Source organism: Leopardus geoffroyi, chromosome D3 (assembly GCF_018350155.1).
Source record: "Leopardus geoffroyi isolate Oge1 chromosome D3, O.geoffroyi_Oge1_pat1.0, whole genome shotgun sequence".
Taxonomy (NCBI): Eukaryota; Metazoa; Chordata; class Mammalia; order Carnivora; family Felidae; genus Leopardus; species Leopardus geoffroyi.
Window position 1 is genome coordinate 5,577,146 of NC_059339.1, and position 20,529 is coordinate 5,597,674.

At 59.3% G+C, this 20,529-nt stretch overlaps 1 protein-coding gene across 1 annotated transcript in view; it reads left to right on the forward strand.

Moving 5' to 3' along the window:
- Nucleotides 1-934: 934 nt before the first annotated feature.
- The window catches only part of NCOR2 (nuclear receptor corepressor 2), a 213,623-nt gene continuing 194,028 nt past the window's right edge, over nucleotides 935-20,529 (forward strand). Inside the window, exon 1 of the mRNA XM_045457218.1 lies at nucleotides 935-1,203. The gene's annotated coding sequence lies outside the window, so the exon portion shown is untranslated. The remainder of the gene's footprint in view (nucleotides 1,204-20,529) is intronic.

Sequence of the window (20,529 nt, forward strand, 5' to 3'; positions counted from 1 at the left end):
CTGGGTGTGTGTGTATCCGACCACAGGCTTGCAGCATCTAGTCTGTGCATTTGTGTCCTCGGATGTCCCCAAATGGGCGTTCACGCAGCAACACGTTATTGAGTCCCTACTGTGTGTGGAAACAGCCAGAAATCCCGACCTAATGAACTGGACGTTCGAGTGTGCGTGCCTGCCCGTCTACGGAACTTGTGTGTGTGTGTGTGTGTGTGTGTGTGTGTGTGTCCCGTGTTTATCTGCGGGTGATCTTACATTTGAGCCTATGGCCGGGCTACGCACACGTGTGCGGTGCGCTGAGTTCGCCTGGGCCACATCTGCTGCCCCGCGGTCTGCTGGTGAGGGTTAAGCTCCCTACTGTGTGCTGCAGCCCCAGAGTGAGCTCCACCACGCGGGTCCTTGCGCATCTGTGTGTGGCCCTCCCCGCACGCCCCCTCCCTATCCACCCGCCACTCTTGAGTTATAATTTAATAGCTGAAACGCGATTCCAGTTAAGTATCTGGGGCTAGGGTGGAGAGGGATGGCGCGAAGCCCCACCGGAGGAGGAGGAGGGGGCGGGATGGGGAGGCGCTTCCCCCCCACCCCCTCCTCCTCCGGGATGCTGCTAAAAAGAAACGGCGTCGCGCCCAAGTGTAAGGGTGTGTGTGTGTGCGCGCGCGCGCGCAAGTGTGGCAACGAGTGCGCGCGCGAGTGGGTGCGCTCAGGGCCAGGGGAGGCGACGCGGGCCCTTTAAGGAGCCCGAGGGGGCCGGGCCGGGGCGCGTCGGTGCGGGCGGGGAGCCGGGAGCGGGGAGGCCGAGCCACCGCCTCCCGGGCTCCCGCCCCGCCCCCTCCTCCCCCTCCCGCCGCCGCCGCCGCCGCCGCCGCCGCCGCCGCCGCCGCCACCGCCGCTACCGCCGCCGCCGCCGCCGCCGCCGCCGCCGCCGCCGGGGAGCGGAGCTGCGGGCAGGCCGGGCCGCACCGGAGCCCCGCGTCCGCCCGCGCCCCGCCCGAGCCGTGCGCCCGCGCCGTGCGCCCGGAGATGCGCTCCAAGTTGCGGGCCGGGGACCCTGGGCAGGCGCCCTAGGAGGCGGCGGCGGGAGGATCGCGCCCCGGCTGGAGGCCGGGCCTGCTGCGCGCCCCCAGCCCGTTCGGCACCGCCACTTGCCTGAGCGCCCGGGCGGCCCGAGCGCGCCCCGAGCCCGGGCGCCGCCGCCGCCGCCTCAGCGAGGTGAGTTGGGGCCGGGGGTCCCCGCGGAGGGCCGGGGGGAGGCGCGGGTCGCGCTTCCGGGGGATCAGGGGAAGATCGGGCGGCGCACGCGGCGGAGTTGGCGGGGCCCCTGCACTCCTGAGTTGGCGCTCTCGGGGGGTGGCCTGCTGGCGAGAGAGGCGCCCCATAGACACTGCGGCCCGCGTGCGTGGGGGCGCTGGGGAACTTAGGGGAACTCCAGCTACCCTGAGAGGGGGCGGGAAGGAGGGAAGTGGCGTGGGGGTGGACGGGCGGGGGGACGCCCTGCAAATGCGCAGGGCAGCCCCCCACGGTGCGCCCCAGACCTGTGGGCATGGCCGCCATGCGCCTGCCTCCTGCCCAAGTAGCCCCAGGCTGGGGGGGGGGGTGACACTGCGTCTTATTTTCCAGCAGGCAGCGCGGGTTTGGGGAGCCCCTGGAGATGGCACCCGGTGCTCCCCGGCCTGGTTGCCGTGGAAGGGCGCGTGGCGGGTTCCCGCCAGCTGGGGGCGGGGGCCGGCGGGGGTCGCTCCTGAGCGAGGGAGCGGAGGGCACCGTGTGGGGGGGTCCCCCCGGGAGAGGCGCCCCTTGGTCCCCCCTCCCCCGCGGGCCGGTGTTCCTGCTGTCTGGGCCTGCCTCCCGCGGCTGGTGACGCCTCATTGGGCCGCCTCCTGGTCCCTCCCCCGGGCTGTGCGGATACTTGGGATGCCACTAGTTTGGGAAGTTGGAATTCAGAGCTGATCCCACTTGGGCTGGACCCGGAGGCCCCAGGCCCTAGTGCTGGGGGTGCATCCCCAGAGACCTGCGGGGCGGGGGAGGGGAGGGGGGGTACTCGTGGGGCGCGCCTACCTCACCCCAGGCGCTTGCAGGAAAAAGCCCGAGGGAGGGAGAGAGAGGGCAAGGCGGGAGGGAGGGAGGGAGAGACAGGCTGTACCTGTGAGCTGCCGTCGCCGGGGCCCAATTAGCGTGGGGCGCCCGGCGTTATTTTTACATTGTAGCTTTATTTTTTTGGAAGCTAGTGTCCTCCCGCCGCCTGTCGCGCGCTCCGGCTCTCCAAGGGTCTGGTGCAGGCAGCGGAGGCGGATCTGTTCTGTCGGCTCAGCCTCCTCCCTTCCTCCCCGCCCCCCTCCCCCCCCCCCCCCCCCCGTTGGTGAGAACTGGTTTTATTATGATTATTTTTTTTCCCTTTTGCAGATTTGGAGGAAGGATGTGTGAGGGAGGGCGGGGGAGGGGGAGAGGATCCCTGTGGGCTGGATGGGGGAGTTCTGGGCACGTTGGGATGTGTTATCGGTGGCCTTGACTTTGCCCTTTTTAAACCAGATCTGGGTCCTCGCGGCTGCTTTGATATAAGGGGCTCTCAGGGCCAGGCGTGAGCTGGGAGGGCGTCCCAGGGCATTGTTGTGTGTCTCGTCGTGGGTGGTCTGGTTTTTTTTTTTTTTTTTTTTTTTTTGCTGGGTTGGGGGAAGCAACCAGAAAGGAAGAGAAGTGAGCTGGGATAGCCAGCCGAGCCTTTCATTGCCAACTCTGCAACTCAACTCCTTGGGTTCGAATCTTTCTTTTGGCAGTTTACTGGCAGCATGACCCGGGACAAATTACTTGACCTCTCTGTGCCTCAGGCTTCTCATCGGCAAAGTGGGGTAGTAATAGTCCCAAGCTCCCGGGGTGGTTGTGAGAACTGAGAGAGGTAATACAAAGAAGGTATTTGTGTGTATGTTACTGTGACCACTGTTTTGTTGTTATTGTTGTTGTTGTTATTGCCAGGTTCTGAAACTTGACCTTTAATCCGATGGTCTGGAAATTTTGAGAGACCGGCCGACTTGCCTTTTGCTGGGGAAGGGGGGATCTGGTGGAGGGAGGGCGCCTTCTTTCCACCCCCTCCCTCCGTGTTTCGCCCGGTGCGGATGGGGAAAGCCAGGTGGTGCCTTCAACCCATTGAGCGGATGCACGGACCCAGCCGGCGGTGGGGCGCGCGCAGGTCCCGGAGCAGGCGCGGAGCCGCGAGGGCGTCCCCGGCGCTGTCTGGCTTCCCCGCCAGCCTGGTCCCTGCTTGGAAATTTACCGCCGCTGCTGCCGGGTGCCCGGGGAGTCTGCGGTGCCCAGACGTGGGGGCGGGAGCCCAGCGGGGCCCCAGCCCTGGCCTCTTCCCACCGAGCTATTTATGCTTGCTCGGGGATCAATACTATTGATAAATCCATGTAAATGGTAATGTGGCTGTCAGGTCCCCGTGAGGGATGGAGACCCCTCGTGGGGCTGCGCGCGCCCCCTCCCTCCTCCGGCCAGGGTTCGGCCACGTGGGAAGGATTTATTTGGCATAATCCGTTCTTTTCCCCCAATTAATAATGCTCGTACCACCTCCTAAAGATTTTTGAGAGCTCTGCAAACACGCATTTAGCTGCATGAAAGCCCCGAGCCGGGAGGGCGTGATTGTTCTCCAGGCCGTGGGGGTGGGGGGTTGGCCAGGCTGGTATGACCCGCTGGCATGCTGGAAAGCCGCCCCAGGAGTCCTGCCCACCCCCCCCCTCCCCGCCCCCCCCCCCCCCCACAGTGGCTTGCCATTCAGGCACATGTTCTGTGTTCTGTGTTCCCACCCCCCACCTGAGGCCCGTGGGTGAGCTTGGTGGTTCACTTTGAGATTTGGGGGGGGGGGTCCCACCTACACATGACCCAGCCTCAGGGGCTCCTGTCTCTGAGAAGCAGAAATGCTCCAGGCAGGAGAGCTGGGGTCTCTCCTTGGTTCAGCCCTCTGAATGAAACCCCCCCATGGCCCTCACCGCCTCTGAACAAGAGAGGGTTGAGAGCTTTTATTTGTGTGTCTGTTTTTCCCTCCTCCTCTGTTTCCTTTTCATGTCTCAGACGCCAACAGCAGCCTCCCCAGGTGACACCTCTGAAGGGAACAGCTTGCTGGAGCTGGTAATTCCTGCCCCAGGCACCCAGGGGAAGGTGCCAGGAGGGGAGCTGGGGAGGGCTGTCATCTTAGAAGGCCTTGACCCAAGGGTGTGTGTGTGTGTGTGTGTGTGTGTGTGTGTGTGTGTGTGTGGTCCCCAGGGACCCACGAGGTGCTTAGGAAAGGTCAGCTGGCATCCTTTGAGGATCCTTGGGGGCCCGGAAGGGATTTTATCCCGTCAAGTGGGCTCCTGCTCTTGGAGAAGCTGTATTTTAACGCAGTAACAAAGCCGCCAGCACAGCGTGCCAGGCTCTGCTCGACAGGAAGCCGCTCATTCCCTCTGGGTGACCCCCCGGTGAGGTCAGTGCTGTTATTATCCCATTTTATAGGTGGTGAAATTGAGGCACAGAGAGGTTTGGTGACTTGCCCAAGGTCACACGCTTTTGGATGTGGAACCGAGCGTTAAGACCCGGGATTGATTACTCACCATCATGCAAGGGCTGCAGACCTGAGGTGTGGAGCTGGCGCCCACGTTAGCAAGAAAGAAATTCTGTTACTTCTTGGAGCGGCACCTATAGATCTTTGCCCCAGGGGGGCCGGAGACTTGAGTAACTTGTTCTCCCCAAGATTTGGGGAGGGGGGGAGTGCCTGGGGCAGGCCTGGCATTTCTTTGAAGTCTCATTTTAACTTAAACATTCATGCAAATTTGGCATTCGCTTTGGCGGCTGTGTTTATTTCGAAACGAAAACATGCCTTTGAATTATTTAGCAGGGCGGATAACGGGGCTTCAGAAAGTGGCGGCAGAGGAGGGCGGTGGCCTGGAGTTTCCGCACGCTGGCGCACGCCGGCTGGTGGCTGGCGTCTTTTTGTGGCAGGAGGCTTGGAGAGGTCTGGGTGTGGATGGCAACTTTCCCCCTTGCTGCACAGGCCAGAGGGGCCAGCCCAGCCCAAGGTCACACAGGTGCGTGACTTTTGCTTACAGTGACCAAAACCGTCATCGTTGTTCACCCGTTTGGGCTCAGGCAAGCCCTGGGAGGAAGGCTCTTTGCGTTCATAGATCCGTAAAGAATCCTCTTAAGCGAACAGTAGAGGGACAGACCGGCCGCCTTTGGTCCTCGATGCCTCACTGCGGCAGCCGGTTCAGCACTGCAGGTTCGGGGGAGTTCAAATCCCGACTCAGCCGTGTGCAGGCAGTGTGCCCAGGGGCTGGTCCTGGCTCTCAGAGTGTGGGTGCTCTGGTCTGAAAAATGGGCACATCGCTGACTGCCGGTTGGGGGAGTGGAGAGGACTGAGGGGCAGGAAGCGTGAGCATTGGGTTTGATGTTCGGCTCTGCGGCTTTTCAGCCGCCTGACTCTGGGCAAGTCGCTTAACTTCTCTGGGCCTCAGTTGGCTCATCTGTAAGATGGGCATGATGACGATGGTGGTGGTGGTGGTGGTGATACTTCTGACTTTCGTGCTGCGAGGACCCGATGGTGTCACGAGACCTATTGCTATGTTGGCTCACCCGGCTGGAGTGTGAATGCTTCCCTGTAGAGCCCTGAGCCTGGCTTTCCAGAGACTCGGGTTGACCGGTTGATGTGATTGACAGATGTGCTCTGCCCCCGGAGGTTGAGGTTTTCCATTCTGCCTGAGATCACCCAGTGCCAGGGTGGTTTTGGAGGGCTTGGGCAGCCTGGAGAGTTGGGGGGTGGGGAGGGCTGGCACAGGGGATCGGGGTGGGGGGGGTCCCCTGGGGGAGGGCTGGGCTTCCTCTTCACAGGGTGGGGGGGCAAGTTCCAGAAAGGGCTCCTTTGAAGTCAGACGTGGGTTCGAATCCTGCTTCCGTCACCTAATAACTTGAGTGAAGTCTCTGGCCTTCTGGCCTCAGTTTCCTTATCCCGAAGGGCAGCGTGGGTAGGAAATAACGCCCACGGCTGAGGATAGCGTGGAACCGCACTGTCCAGCCAACTTCCTGCCATGGAGGAGAGTGTTCTAGGCCCGCACGGCCTGTAGCCAGCGGGCACATGTGGCCCTTGAGCTCCTGAAATGTGGCGAGCGCTCGACCGAACGGGTAATTTTATTTCATTTTAATTAACTTAAATTTAAATAGGCACATGTGGCTGTGGCTGATGGCTGCCTAATCGGACGGCTCGGGGCTGGATGATCGAGTCAGAGTCCGCGCCTGGGAGCAGGGCTTGGGTCTTAGCATCCGATTTTTCCCTTGTCCGCGTATCTTGTCTCTCTGGCTGGTGCCAGCGTGCCGCTGTCAGATCTTGGGGCACCCAGCCCCCCTTCTTCGGCCCTGTTTCCCGGACAGCCCAGGACTGACCCTAGTGCCGACCCCAGCCCCTCCACCTCCATCCTCCTCCTCCCGCCCGTGCTCCTGATCTCGCCGTCCCCCTTCCTGTCCCCACCGGCCTGGGGGGTGGCTCCGGCCAGTCAGCCTTTCTGAAATGGGGGGGCTCGTTCTAGATCTGCCCTGTCCCGACACCATAGCTGTAGCCGCACGCGGCACCAAGCCCTTGATGTGACCCTACCCGAGGAATGGAATATTCCACTTTTTACCTAATTTTAATAAATTCAAACAGCCTCGTGTGGCCCGTCGCCGCTGGGCCCTTTGGGCTGCGTGGTTTCCGTGTCTTGCCTTCTCTGTGGACTCCGGGCCCAACGCCAGTTTTCAGACCTCTTCTTCTGGGCCGACAGGCAGTGAGCCTGGTGCCCCTGCCCCACTTCCTTCCCTGGCTGCCCCTTCTCGAGCCCACGAGCCAGCTGCAGGTCTGTGCAGATCAGGGTGCAGTCCTCCCTCCTGAGGGCTGAGCGGGGCGGCTTGGGCCTCAGACCTGGCTGGGCTCGCGGACGGGATGGTCCGGCCTCCTTTGTTTTCACCGGTGCAGAGACACAGAGGCCTGCTGTCCATAAGCGTCCCCGGTCCGTACTTTTTTCGAAGAATTAACGCATTCTGTAACAACTAGAAGACCTTTTGGGGCGCATATGTTGCTTTCTGTTGTCAGTTGAAAAATATGGGAAACTAAAAAGTGAGGCACTCAAGACTCTTTGCCACCCACTTTGCGCTTTATAAAAGGTAATTTTGGGAGAGCGCCTGGGTGGCTCAGTCCGCTGAACTTCTGACCGTTCACCTTGGCCCAGGTCCTGATCTCACAGTTTGAGAGTTTGGGCTCCGCAGCTCAGAGCCTGCTTGGGATTCTCTCTCTCTCTCTCTCTCTCTCTCTCTCTCTCTCTCTCTCTCCCCCCCCCCCTCCCCTGCGTGCTCTCTCTCCAAACAAACAAACAAACAAACATTAAAAAAAAAAAGTAATTTTGGGGCACTTGGCTGGCTCAGTCCAGGCAACATAGGACTCTTGGTCTCATGGTTGTGAGTTCGAGCCCCACTTTGGCTGTAGAGGTTACTTTTTTTTTTTTTTAATTTTAATTTTTTATTTTTTTAACTTTTGTTTATTTTTGAGACAGAGAGAGACAGAGCATGAACGGGGGAGGGTCAGAGAGAGGGAGACACAGAATCTGAAACAGGCTCCAGGCTCTGAGCTGTCAGCCCAGAGCCCGATGCGGGCCTCGAACTCACAGACCGTGAGATCATGACCTGAGCCGAAGTCGGCCGCTTAACCGACTGAGCCACCCAGGCGCCCCTGTAGAGGTTACTTTGAACAATAAAATCTTTTAAAAAAAAGAAAGTAATTTCATTAAGAGAAACAGTTAAAACAGTTCACAGCTTCTGTCCCCTGAGGCAGGCAGATAGGTAAAGTTTCCCCTCAGAGAGAGTCTGGCCCTCTGCCTGCCTTCAATGAACCCTATTCGCATTTTGCTTTCTTCCCCTCAATTATAACATATCTTGGAGCTTGTTCCGGAGGCCCGCAGGCCAAAGCGAGCCTGCCTCCTGTCTTTATATGGTGTGCAAGCTAGCTAAGAAGGGTGTTTGCGTTTTTTAATGGCTGAAAAAAAAAAAATAAAAAGAGGATAATGTTTTGTGACCTGTAGAATTGTATGGAATCCGAATTTCCGTGTCCATAAGAAAGTTTTATTGGAACCCGCCATGCCCGTTCATTAATGTGTTGTCTGAGGCTGTTTTCAGGCTGCAAGGGAAAAGTCCAGGCTTTGTGACAGAGGCCTGAAGGCGTGCAAGGCCTCACCCCTGGTAGAGAGCTGCTTTGTTCTTTTTCACGTCAGCCTTGACCTTCTGGGGTTTTGACTGGTTTTGAAACTGGGGCCCAGAGAGGAGTTTAAGAGTCCTACCATGCAGGCCCTAAAACCCCTCCTGTTGGCCCGGGTCACCGGCCAAGTGATGCTGATACTCATGGTCATAATTTGCGGTTGTAGGACTCGGCGGGAAAGGGGGGCCGTTAAGGCAGCGGGCAGCCTGGACTGATGCAGGTGATGCCTGAGACCGTAATCGTGGCCGTGGCAGTGCTGGCTGGTTGCTGGAGCTCCTTTTGTGTGGTGCCGTATCGTTTTCACAATTTTGGGAAAGCCACTTACTCCCCATCTTGTTTCCCTCTTTGCTTTGGCCGTCAGGAAACTCGGAGCCAGATTTGCAGCCTGCGTTCAGCAGTCTGGTCTGGTCTGTATTTTTGTTTCACCCGCCTCATCCTGAGTTTAGTAGTTTCTCCCTGCTTTTGCTCTCTGCCCTGACCTTGCTCTGTGATATCATCTTAACCATACGCATTCCTGAAAGTTGTCTCAGCTCTTGAGGGGTGCGCTGGGGCAGGCAGGGGGCGTGAAGACAAGGAAAACTCTCTACGAGATACTTTCATGCCTGGGCCCCCGTGTGTGTCTGGGGGGTGCTGGGTCCCCCACCTGGGGAGATGACACCCTGCAGCCTCCTGACTCACGGTCCCAAGAGGAGACCAAGGCCTGGCCCTGTGGAGTGTCTTAACTAAGATCAGACCCTGGGTGATGATAACCAGGATCTTTGGATGTGCATGTTGGGTTGGATTTGGGAAGGTGACAACAGGGGTCCTCCCTGGATGCCCCAGGGAAGGCCCCGGAGCGGAGCAGATACCCTGCTCACAACCCCAGGGTCGAGTGTCACTTCTGTCTCTTCCGGATCTGGCGCCCCGGGACCCAGGGGTCTCAGAATGTTGGTGTGGCCGTCCCGTCCCCTAGGGCATTGGTTCCAGCCTCCTGGCCCTGCTGACCCTTTCGGACGCCCCTGCTTTCTCCTGCTGACCCTGGGATGTTTCTTGGTGCTGGAGAAAGGAGTGGGGCAAAGAGTAAACTGGAGGGTGGGTTGTAGGGATTAGATGAGACCGGGTGGCCAGGCGCCTGCGGGGTTGGGGGGGGGGGGACTGGGAGGGTCGGAGGCTCCCCGGGGGCTCCGTCCCTCCTGTGGGTCCAGTGGCCGAGCCTCTCTGCCTCCCATCTCCCGGGACTGGCCCCCCCGTGTGCCTCTTGCTGGCTATGTGATGTGACTTGGACGAGAAACGGAGCCTGTGCGCACAGCTCCTCAGTTTACCCACCAGCGAAATGGGGTGACGAATGACACACATCGTCGCCGAAGGTGGTAAAGCAGAGTGGGGCTGAGGGGCCATCTGAGGCCGAGGCCTGCCCTCTCCCTCCTGTCCACGGCTCGTGCACCCAGGGAGCCTGCGACCAGGCAGGTGGATCCAGCGGCTTCCTGCCAGTGGCTCATAGATGTCCCTAAGGGGCCTCAGACCCAAGATGTCCCAAACTGGGCCCAGGTCCTTCCTCATTCAGACCCTCCTCCTGGGTTTCCTCCTGGGGTGTGGGGCATGGGCCGGAGACCCCGAGGTCTCCCAGGCTGCCCTCTCGTTTGGCGGCCCACCTGTCACGTTGGCAGCAGCTTCCTCCCTGGTCCCCCGGCGGCCGTCCTGCCCCCCGCTCCGCACGCAGCTGCAGGGGGCCCCAGCGGTACTGTGCCCTGACCTTACTCAGAGCCCAGAAGGACTTCCCAGCACGCTTCACTGCCTTGGAGGCCTGTCTGCCCAGGCGCCTGCGGACCTCCGACCTCCCCCGGGCGGGCCTCCAGCGTCGCTGTGTGCTGCATGGTGGTGGTGGGGGGGGCGCTCTGGCCAGGCAGGGCTGGAGGGCTTGCGGGGGAGGGGTGTGGATTTGGGGGGGGGGTGTGGATTTTTCTTTGTGGCCCCGGGGGCCTCTCTGGGAGACGCTGGCAGTCAGAAGGCCTGGAGGCCAGGCCCGGAGGGGGTGCAGCGGGCCCCACGGAGAGGGTTTGCCCTGGAGGCCCCTGCTTGTCCTCACGCTGAACCCCTGTGCCCGCCGCGGACCCTCTGGGAGCATCGCCCGGTGCCGCGGTGGTGTCTCGGTGGCCATGGCAACTGCCTGGCACGGGCCCTGCTCATTAGGCTAACGAGGAGGCAAGCCTGCTGGCCGAGGTGGGGAGCCGGGGACGCACTACCCAGGGCTCCACGTGGCTTGTCCCCCAGGCCGCTGGCCTGGAGCCGGGCCCGGCAGGAATCAGGGGCCCCCTTCAGGGTCCCGAGGCCTGGGGCCAGGCTCACCTGGTGGGGTTCTGGCGGGCAGTGGCTGTGCGGGTGGCTCGTGGGTGGTTCCTGTGACCCGGTGTCGGGGGGCGTGTAAGCAGGGGGCGGGCAGCTGCCCACTTTCACCCGCCCCCCGGCCCTCCCTCTCTCCTACGGGACAGTTTAGGTATTTTCACTTTCCCCGTCTCTGCTCCCTGCACCCCATCGAGGCCATCGTACTGGGTCGAATGGTGTCCCCCAAAGTCATGTTCCGCCAGAACTTCAGGATGGGGCCTCGTGTGGAAATAGGGTTGTTGCAGGTGTAATAACGTAGGATGAGGCCATGCTGGAGACGGGTGGGCCCCAAATCTAACATGATGGGTGTCATTTTTTTAGTGAGACGCGCGCACACACACACACACACACACACACACACGGGAGCGCATGGGGGTGGGGCAGAGAGAAGATCCCAAGCAGGCTCCACAGTCAGCTCAGAGACTGACGTAGGGCTTGAACCCACGAACTGTGAGATGACGACCTGAGCCGAGGTCAAGAGTCGGATGCTTAACCGACTGAGCCGCCCAGGAGCCCTGATGGGAGAGAGGAGCAGGCCTCGTGAAGACGGGGCAGAGATTGGAGTGATGGGTCTCTGAGCCTAGAGGGCTGAGGATTATGGGCTGGGAGATTCATGGAGCCGACACCGCCCCCCCCCCCCCCCACTCCGCCCCTTGTCTCTGGAGGGAACCACCCTGCTGATATCTGCACAACTGTGAGTTCTGCAGAGCAGAGCTAGGTGCCTGGGGTTGGGGATAATAAGGAGTCAAGCCTCAGTTTCCCCATCCATTAAATGGGCACAGTCCGGCGACTTGTCCCTGGAAGCTGCTGAGGGGTTGAGCGAGGTCATCCTTGCGAGGGCTTGCCGCCTTCTCTTGGTTGGTGAGAGCGCAGAGAAAGACCTCGGCCAGCTCAGCACGTGTGCTGTTGGCATTTTCGGTTTGCTGAATGGATATTCTCTGTGCCATGTTTTTGGAGCAAGGTTGGGACATCACAGCCAGACGACCCCAGGTGCCTGGGGTACCTAAAGCCTGTGTTCCATGAGTAGGTGGCCTCTGGGTACTACTGTGGCCTGAGGTGGTTCCTTTCTGGCTGGTGCGCCCTGCCACGCCCCCTTCCCAGGAAGGGAGCTCTGCAGGGGCACAGACTAGGCACAGGCAGCCTTTAGGGGGATTCTGGGACCTTTGGGACATACCTGCTGTCTGGTGAGTGAGGAGAGAGACTCATTAACTCCAGGAAACCCAGGACCTGCGGACTCCTCCTCCTTCTCTTGAGCAGAGTTCTTCTTTTGCCCTGGTGCCTCAGTTGCTGCATCTATAAAATGGGGGTAGCTATATTTCCTGCCTCATGGGGGAGTGGGGTGAGTTAGGGTGTTGGGGGTGACCTCTGATGACCTGTTGTGGACAAGTGTGCACGTCAGCTCCCTCCCCACCGTCTGCGTCTGGTCTCTGGGCAGGGCTGGGCCGGGCCGGGGTGCTCGGGGAAAAGGCCCTGAGCTGGCTGGCGAGACGGGCGTGCTCACCGAGCGCCCATGTTATGGTAGATCATTTAAACCCCATGTTAACTCCACGTGGCCAGAACCGTTCTTCCCCCGTTTCATGATGGGGAAACTGAGGCACAGGGTGGTAGTGTCTTTGGTTCAGGGCACACAGCTCGTAAGTGCCTTCCTCGGTGGGCGGTCGTCACAGGCGGGGGCCGGCCTTTCCCTGGGCCTCCCTTTCCCTTGGACTGTGGGTCCGTGTCCCCTCTCTGCCCCCACCCGCCCTGTCCCCCTCGGGGTCACCCTTGCAGGCTCCTGGGCCGTGGCCGGCTCTGCCGTGCAGGAAGCTGAGCCCGCCGTGTGGACTATAAATGGCAGCCGCAGCACAGCAGTGGGCAGGAAGCTGCATCCCGTGGCACCTGGGCCCAGCCGCTGCCCCCTCGCCACAGAACCATCCCTCTCCCGTTGGGCACACCAGGGCGGAGGCGTGTGTGCACCCCAAGCCTTGTGCTGCAGGTCTGCTGTGTGACCTTTGGGCCCTCGTTGCCCTCTCTGTGCCCCTGAGCCCCCTGGCCGTGTGTTCAGGACGCCTCTGTGCTTCCTGTGCTGTAAAGAGTGTCTTCAGGGTGTCAGGATGGCGGCCGGGGAGGGGCGGAGGGCAGGGTGGGTGCTTTGACATTGAAGGGGGCTGCGGATGGGTTTTGCCTTGGAGGTGGGGGAGGCTAGTGGGGGGGGGGGATATCCGGGGAATCTGGGGAGGGGACGCGGGACCTGTCTAGCTGGGTGTGGGGGGACGTGAGGAGACGGGGCTGCCCCGAGGATCCTGGACTGGGACACGGGCCGTGGGGTGGGCACTGGGCATTTGAGACCCATCTCGGCTGCTGGGTTCCCGTGTGGGTTTTGCACCGCCTCTCTGGGCCTCTGTATAACTCCTCGGATTTCCTGGCAGGAGAGAGACGCGCAAGGCTTTCAAGCAAGAAAGAGCCATTTCATCCTGCCCTCTTTCACCTTTTGTGTTTTCACGGTTAATATTGTTAATGTTGTTAGGGGGTGGGGCTCATCTGGTCCTTCTCTGGACCGTCAGGTCCCCGGGGGGCCCTGGCTGCTGGACAGGGGGTGGCAGCCGTCGGGGGGAGGGTGCTGACCCGCACCGGGGATGTCCTGAGTGGCTTGGCTGCTGGACACAGCCCCCGCTGACCACCCTACCCCGGGTTCTGGCCGACGCCAGCTGCGTGGTGAAGGCCAAGACGGCTGGATCCCCTGGACGTTTTTCCCAGCACAAGTGCCCTGCTGCGGGTCAGCTGGACCTTGGGAAGCCTTCCCCTTCCACGGAGGTCACGTGCCTTGTTGGTGCCCCCACCGTTCTTGGCCTAGAGAGCCTGAACGTGGATAAGTATAGGTTTCCGCAGGGAAGCTTCCCTGCGAGCGATCTTGCTGGATTGTGGGATGTGCAATGGGGCCGCTGGTGACCGGTCCAAAAAAAGAGAAATAAACCTTGCCTAGGCATATCGATTGCCAAATTATTTGCATTATTTGCTGTCATCTCAGACAGGGAAGTGTCTGCTGATAAGCCACAGGACTCTGCCTGGTTCACATTTTCATCAGAGGCTGGACTCCACACCCTGCGTGTGTTCACCGTACCGGTGACCGGAGCTGGGCATACGCCTGCTCATGCTGCGGGAGCGGAGAGACTGAGTCACGAGGCCCCGGCAGTTGCCTTTTGGAGTTCAGGGTTTGTGGGGGTGGGCTGTAGGAGCAGTCTCCTCGAAGCTCAGAGGTATTGGGGGCCTGTGGTAAGGAGAATGAGGGCTCCTCCCGAAGTTGCCCGTGTCCTGGGAACGGCGACTCGTCACCCCGCGAAGGGGAATTAAGGATGTGGCTGAGATTAAGGGCTAGTAAGCAGCTGACCTTGGGATGGGAAGTTATCCCCGATAATCCTGGTGGGCTCTAACTAATCGCAAGGGTCCTTATGTGGAGGAAGCAGGAGGTCAGAGTCACAGAGGTTTGCGGACGCCGTCCTCCTGGCTTTGAGGTCGAAGGAGGGGGCACGGAGCCAAGGAATGCGGGAACGAACTCTCCCGCGGAGCCTCCGGGAGGAGCACAGCCCTGCCCACACCTTCCTTGGCTTTTAGCTCCTGTCAGATCCGGGTCGGACTGCTGACCTCCAGAACTGTGATAATAAATTGCATGCTGTCTGGAGCCGGCCCCGTCCGTGGCCATCGACTACAGCAGCAGGAGGAAACTCATACATAGCCTTGCATCTGCCCTGAGGACCAGCAGCCGGGAGCATCGTGCTCGTTTCGATGCTGCTGTGTCCCCACTGCTGCAGCCAGTGACCTTGGGAGTCGGGTGACTGCTCAGGGTCTGGGCCTTGACCCGGGGCCATGGGTGAGGGGCTTGGCACCAGGAGAGGGGACTGCAAACTGCCAAGCGCCATGCTAGGGAAAAAATGGAATGCAAAACAGGACTGGAGGCAGAGACATGGCCCTTCGGAAGCTTTGGGGCGGGGGAGGCCAGGTTTGCTGGCTTGTGTGTGTGTGTGTGTGTGTTTCTTAATTCCTTCAAATCCAGTGAGGGTATTTGGCCCCAGTGATGGCCAGAAAAAAAATAGGTCCCCAGCCTGTCTGCCAACCCGTGACGAGCTGTGGACGATTCTTCTGGGTGGGGTCTCCCAAGGGACAGGTGTTTCAGATTCTCGGAGCAGACAAGTGACACCACACGCTGCTTCCTTCCCGGCTTTATTGAAAAGAGGAAGAAAATGGCCCACACCTCTGGCCCTGAAGGCCTCTGGGCCTGCGTCCAGAAACCTGAAGCCTGCAATTAAATGAAACTAGATCCTTAGGTGGGGAGAGCTTCTCCTGCCCGCAGTGGCTCCAGAGAGCAGGCCCTGGGGACCTGCTGCTCGCGGATGGGCTGTGTGGGGTCGAGGGGGCAGAGAAGCTGTCAGGGAAAGGGGAGAGGGTGGGAATGTGCCAGCCAGCCTTGGTTGAAGAGGCCGGGCTCAGGGCTGCTGGCTAAGGTGGCTGGCTGCCTTTTCTTAAAAAAAAAAAGAAAAAAAAAAAATTGCAGGTGACTTTCTGGTCACCCGAGTCCTCTCCCTGGAGGCCACCACTTCTCGACTAGACATTCACTCATGCTTCTGCTGGCCTCTGTGTGGATCCCTGCACGGCCTGGGGCCCTAGCTCGTCTCTGGGCTGGAAAAATGCACGCGGATGTGTCTCTCTGTGTGCGCGCTGTGTCTGCAGTTTGCTATTAAGGTGTGGACTCTGCCAGTTTTGTAGGTCAAAAGCGGTCGAATATCGACAGTTTTTATAGAATTGCACCTAGTAATTTCCTGTCCTTGCTTAGACAGGCGGCAGAGCGTGTGGCTGCAAGCAGGGATTTTGGTGGTGTGGGTTCCCATCCCCCCAGGACCTGTTACCAGCTGTGAGGCTTCGGGCATCGTATTGCAGCCCTCTGTGCCTTAGTTTCCCTATATGTAAAATGGGGGTCAAAACACGACCTGCATTCTAGAAGTGTTTTGAGGCTCAGAAGTGTAACGTACAAGGCATTGAAAGCCTTATAGCCGTAATTATTGTTACTATTATTATGATTAATTTTTTGATGTTTATTGTATTTATGTTTTTAAATGTTTTTTCTTATTTATGTTTAATGTTTATTTTTGAGAGCGGGAAGAGAGGGAGGTAGAGAGACAGAGTGTGAGCGGGGGAGGGGCGGAGAGAGAGAGAGACAGACAGACACAGAATCCGAAGCAGGCTCCAGGCTCTGAGCTGTCAGCACAGAGCCCGACGCGGGGCTCGAACCCACAAACTGCGAGATCATGACCTGAGTTGAAGTTGGATGCTTAACCAACTGAGCCACCCAGGTGCCCTGATGTTTCTTTATTTTGAGAGAGAGAGAGAGAGAGAGAGAGAGAGAGAGAGCACGAGCAGAGGAGGGGCAGGGAGAATCCCAAGCAGGTTCCATGCTGTCCACGCAGAGCCTGATGCGGGCCTTGAACTCACAAGCTGTGAGATCATGACCTGAGCTGAAATCAAGAGTCGGACGCTCAACTGACTGAGACACCCAGGTTCCTCTTACTATAATCTTTTAAAATTATGATTTTGTACTGTGTTGCTGCAGTTAGATCTAGGTGATGGATTTCAACTTCTGTACGGATAGTATTTTGTCTTGGGGATACATGACATACGACTGGTGTGTATTCTCCGGAGATGCCGCTGGGGGTGATTGCCGAGTTTGAACCTTCTCCGAGGGCCTCTGGGTGCTTACGTGCGTCTTGTCTCCTCTGTGTATTCCCGGGAGGGAAATCACTGGCCGGTGGCTCCTCCCGACGTTGCCAGCAGGCTCTGCCCCGGGGGCTGCACTGGCCGACCCTCTCTGCTTTGGGGTGTGGGCCCCCCCCTACGGCCACGCCCTTGGGTGGGGCATGTGGTTTAATAGCTGCCTTGCAAAAAAGACTTTTGATTTTTAGAAGCAGAACAAATGTGTCCTCTCTGAGTTGGAGAATTAAAAACACAAAAAGCCTGCACATAAAAAAATCTTGACTGCATTGCCACCACCCCGGAGAGAGAGCGTCGGCATTTTGGTGTATGTGGGTTTTGATGGAAAGGGCCAGCTCTGATCTCTGCTGCCCTGAAGCGACCGTGGGGCGAGAGAGCGGTGAAATATTTGGGCTCTGTGGCCCCTACTCTTAGAGGCCAGAATCCTCATGGGTCGGGCAGGGATTTGGCGGCTCAGGGTGGGGCTTTATATCAGCCGGATCTGGGTCCCGCCGCTGCCCTGCCGTAGCCGTGTGACACGGCCCGTGGAACCTCTCCCCTCAGAGCCCTGTGGCCTTGCCTCCTTGCAGGGTTTTTGTGCAGCCCGGTACACAGCAGGTGCTCAATTGATGCTTGAAGGCATGCGGTACGGTGGGGTTCTGACCTACAGGGGCTGTCCTGTTCATCAGAAGGTGTCTAACAGCATCCTTGGTCTCTACCCAGGCAGTCGGTGATACTCTCCACCCATTGGGGCTGCCGGAAATGACTTCTGGGGGGCACAGTCACCCCCTCCCCCCAGGACCCCTGTGGCACGTGACGGGGCCTCAGAGAGGACTGTCTGGAAGGCACAGAGGCCCCAGGAGAGTTTTCCTTGGCGTCTGTGTCCAACGTGTAGTTTTTCCTCATTCGGATGCTTTCGTGACATACCTACTGTGTGCTGGGAGCTGTCCTAGGTGCTGGGACTCGTCCGGGAACAAGGCGGGCATGTGGCCCCCTTCTCGCCCCTGCTTGGCATTGGGACATGGTGGTGACTCAAGGCCCGTTCCTCCCTTGGTCTCCCCCTCTGTGAAATGGGGCCAAGGTTGTCCTGAGGGTTGCAGGTGACCCTCTGAGGAGCCCCGTCACCTCGGGCTGGCTGTTTCCTTTCTAGCTCTCAGTTTCCCCATCTGGAGAGTGGTGTTTGTGGTAGCAGTTAACCTCGTGGGTTGCCATGGGGATTAGCGAGTTCTTTGCTCAGGCACACGCACACAGCGTGTGCTTTGTGACGGGGAGCACGGACGCTGCAGGCCAGCGTGCAGGCATCTGCCCTTGGGTCATCGCAGCCAGCTGGGCAGGAGTGGGGTGTGCGGGTGGAGCGTCCACGGCGTCCCCTCTGTGCCTGGCCACGTGGGTGGGGGTTTCGGTGGAAGGGAGCTCGGCCGCCCTCCCCCCCAGGCCTATAAGGAGCCGGCTCAGTGGAGATCCCTAAGGCGATTAAGTGGGTTCATTTGATCCGAACGTGAACTTGAGCAGGCAGCTTATCTCCTAGACATGAAAGCCAGGCGAGGAGCCACCTGGCCCAGGCAGGGAGTTCAGGATTTTATCCGCCACTCTTTGCCCAGCCGGGGCCTGCGCTGGGGGCTTTTGCCCTCACCTGCCTTCAGCCCCCTTCAGCTGCGGGTTAGGACTGTGTGTGGCAAAGCACACGCCACAGCCTTTCATTTGACCCTTTCAATCTCATGAGCTAGCGGTGATGATCACTTTCCCCCAGTTACAGGCAAGCAGCTACAGCTCAGAGAGGTCAGTTAACTTTCCCAGGGCCACACAGCACCCCACCTCCCCGCCTCCCCCCCCCCCCCCCCCGCAACAATATTTACAGCATGTCCACGGAAAAATTCCCTTTTGCTCTTAGGCACTGAAATGCCTCCTTCGTACAGCCTTGACTTTACACAGAGTTTAACAACAACAACACGAAAAATCAGTCTGACGCCCCAATTGTAGTATAAAGGGAAATGAAAGTAAGGAACTGCTGTGTCCCTCTCAGAATGACTAAGTAGAGATTGGAGAGAAGTGAGATCAGAAGGGTTTCAGTACTGGAAACACATGAAAGTGACTTTTTTATTTTATTTATTTATTTATTTATTAAAAAAAAAATTTTTTTTTTTCAACGTTTATTTATTTTGGGGACAGAGAGAGACAGAGCATGAACGGGGGAGGGGCAGAGAGAGAGGGAGACACAGAATCGGAAACAGGCTCCAGGCTCTGAGCCATCAGCCCGGAGCCCGACGCGGGGCTTGAACTCACAGACCACGAGATCGTGACCTGGCTGAAGTCGGACGCTTAACCGACTGCGCCACCCAGGCGCCCCGTGACTTTTTTTTTTTTTAAACAGCTAGTATTTGGATTGGTTCTGGTAGGTGTTTTAAATGGCCAGGTCATTTGAAAATTGAGTGGGGAGGGTGACTTTCATGGCGTGGGCCCATTTCGCTGGCCGAGGGCCCGACCAAGGACACCCAGCATCCTCCCTGTACGTTTCTGAGACGTTCCCGGTGGGGACGGTGCCTCCGAGACCCCCTCAGCCCTAACAGCACAAAGACGGTGACAGTCAGAGCAGTCCCGTGCTGTTGTTGCCTGGGCCACTTTGTTCCGGGCTCTTTCTGCAATAATGGTAACGATGCTAATTGCCCTGGAGACCCTCTCTGCTTTCGTATCAGTGACGACAAAAACAGGGGCGCCCGGGTGGCTCAGTCGGTTAAGCGTCCGACTCGTGAGTTCAGCTCAGGTCATGGTCCCACAGTTCGTGGGATCGAGCCCCACATCGGGCTCTGTGACTGACAGCATGAAGCCTGCTTGGGATTCTCTCTCTCTCTCCTTCTCTCTGCGCCCCTCCCCTGCTCACACAAGCTCACTCTTTTTTTTTTTTTTTTCCTCTCTCTCAAAATAAAGAAATGAACTTAAAAACAAACAAACAAACAAAAGACAGTGACGCCAGACGGGGCGCTGTGATCTGCCCCCCTCTGCCGCCATCTGGCTTGGATGTGTGCTCTAGCCTCTTCCTGGGCTCTGAATCCATTCTTGTCCCTGAGGTCTGTCCCCTGTGCTGCGGCCAGAGGGACCCTGTCTGAAGGAGGACACTCTTCGGTGTCCGGCGGTCCGGGCCCTGCCTCCTCCTTGGAGAATAAACCCAGGGGCCCCAAGGCCTGCATGGGTCCTGCTGCCTTCACCGCCCTTCTCGCCCCCCTGGCATGCTCCCTCCTTGCTCACACCCCACTTGCTGTGTGAAGTCCCCCAGTGGATTGATTCCCCTGTGTTTTGGTGGCCTTCCCACACCAAAGGTCACTTTGCAGCCAGCAGGAGCTGTGTCTGTCTTGTCCGCTGCCGGGCGCCCATTGTAGGGGCTCGGTCAGTTTGTGTGGGTGGCCGGATGGGTCCCTTGGCAGCGAGATGGGGCCTGGCCTGGGGGAAGGGGGGAGGGTGGGGGCTGGACACAGGGCCCTTGTCCCTCAGCGCCTTCCACTGTGTCTGGAACCGGCCAGACCAGTGCCTGCTGCTTCCTGCCCAGGGAGGGAGGCTCGTAAGGAGTCAGGGTGCGGATGGGGGTCAGCGGGGTGATGTTGGCTCCAGGGTTCATTTGGCAATGTCTGAAGGTACTTCCGGTTGTTAAGCCCGCGGGGCAGCGGCTGGGGGAGGGCCGCAGGCATCGTGGGCAGGGGCTGGAGATGCTGCACACAGAGCAGCCCCCGCGGGGAACAGCCATCCGGCCCGAGCGTCCAAGTGCGAGAACCTGGCATCGGGGCCCCAGGAACCCAGCATCTGGGTTGTGCTCTGGGCGAGGGGGGAGGGGGGGGAGGGGCGGGGCCAACCGAGGTCCCCTTTTCATGCCGTGCCCACGTCTCTGTGGCCCAGAGTGTGTCCCTGGGCAGGGTGCCTAGGCATCCCAGAGCCGCTTGTCGTTTGTGTCACCAGCACAGGGTGGCCGTCTGCCTTCCCGGGTGACATGTCCCACACCTGTAGGGTGCCCGTAGTCTGGCTCCTGTAGCCTTTTCTCTCCCCGGGGCTGAGAGCATCCTGTCCAGTGGCCCCTGTTTACAGATGGGAAGGCCGAGGCCCAGAGCAGGTGAGGAGTTGGCTCATGGTTGCACAACACCGTCGGGCCTGGGCCAGGAAGGCCTGAAGTTTGAGCAGGGAAGGCCCCAAAGGGAGGGGATGTCAGCTCTGGGGCCCCGAGGTCCCTTCCCCTC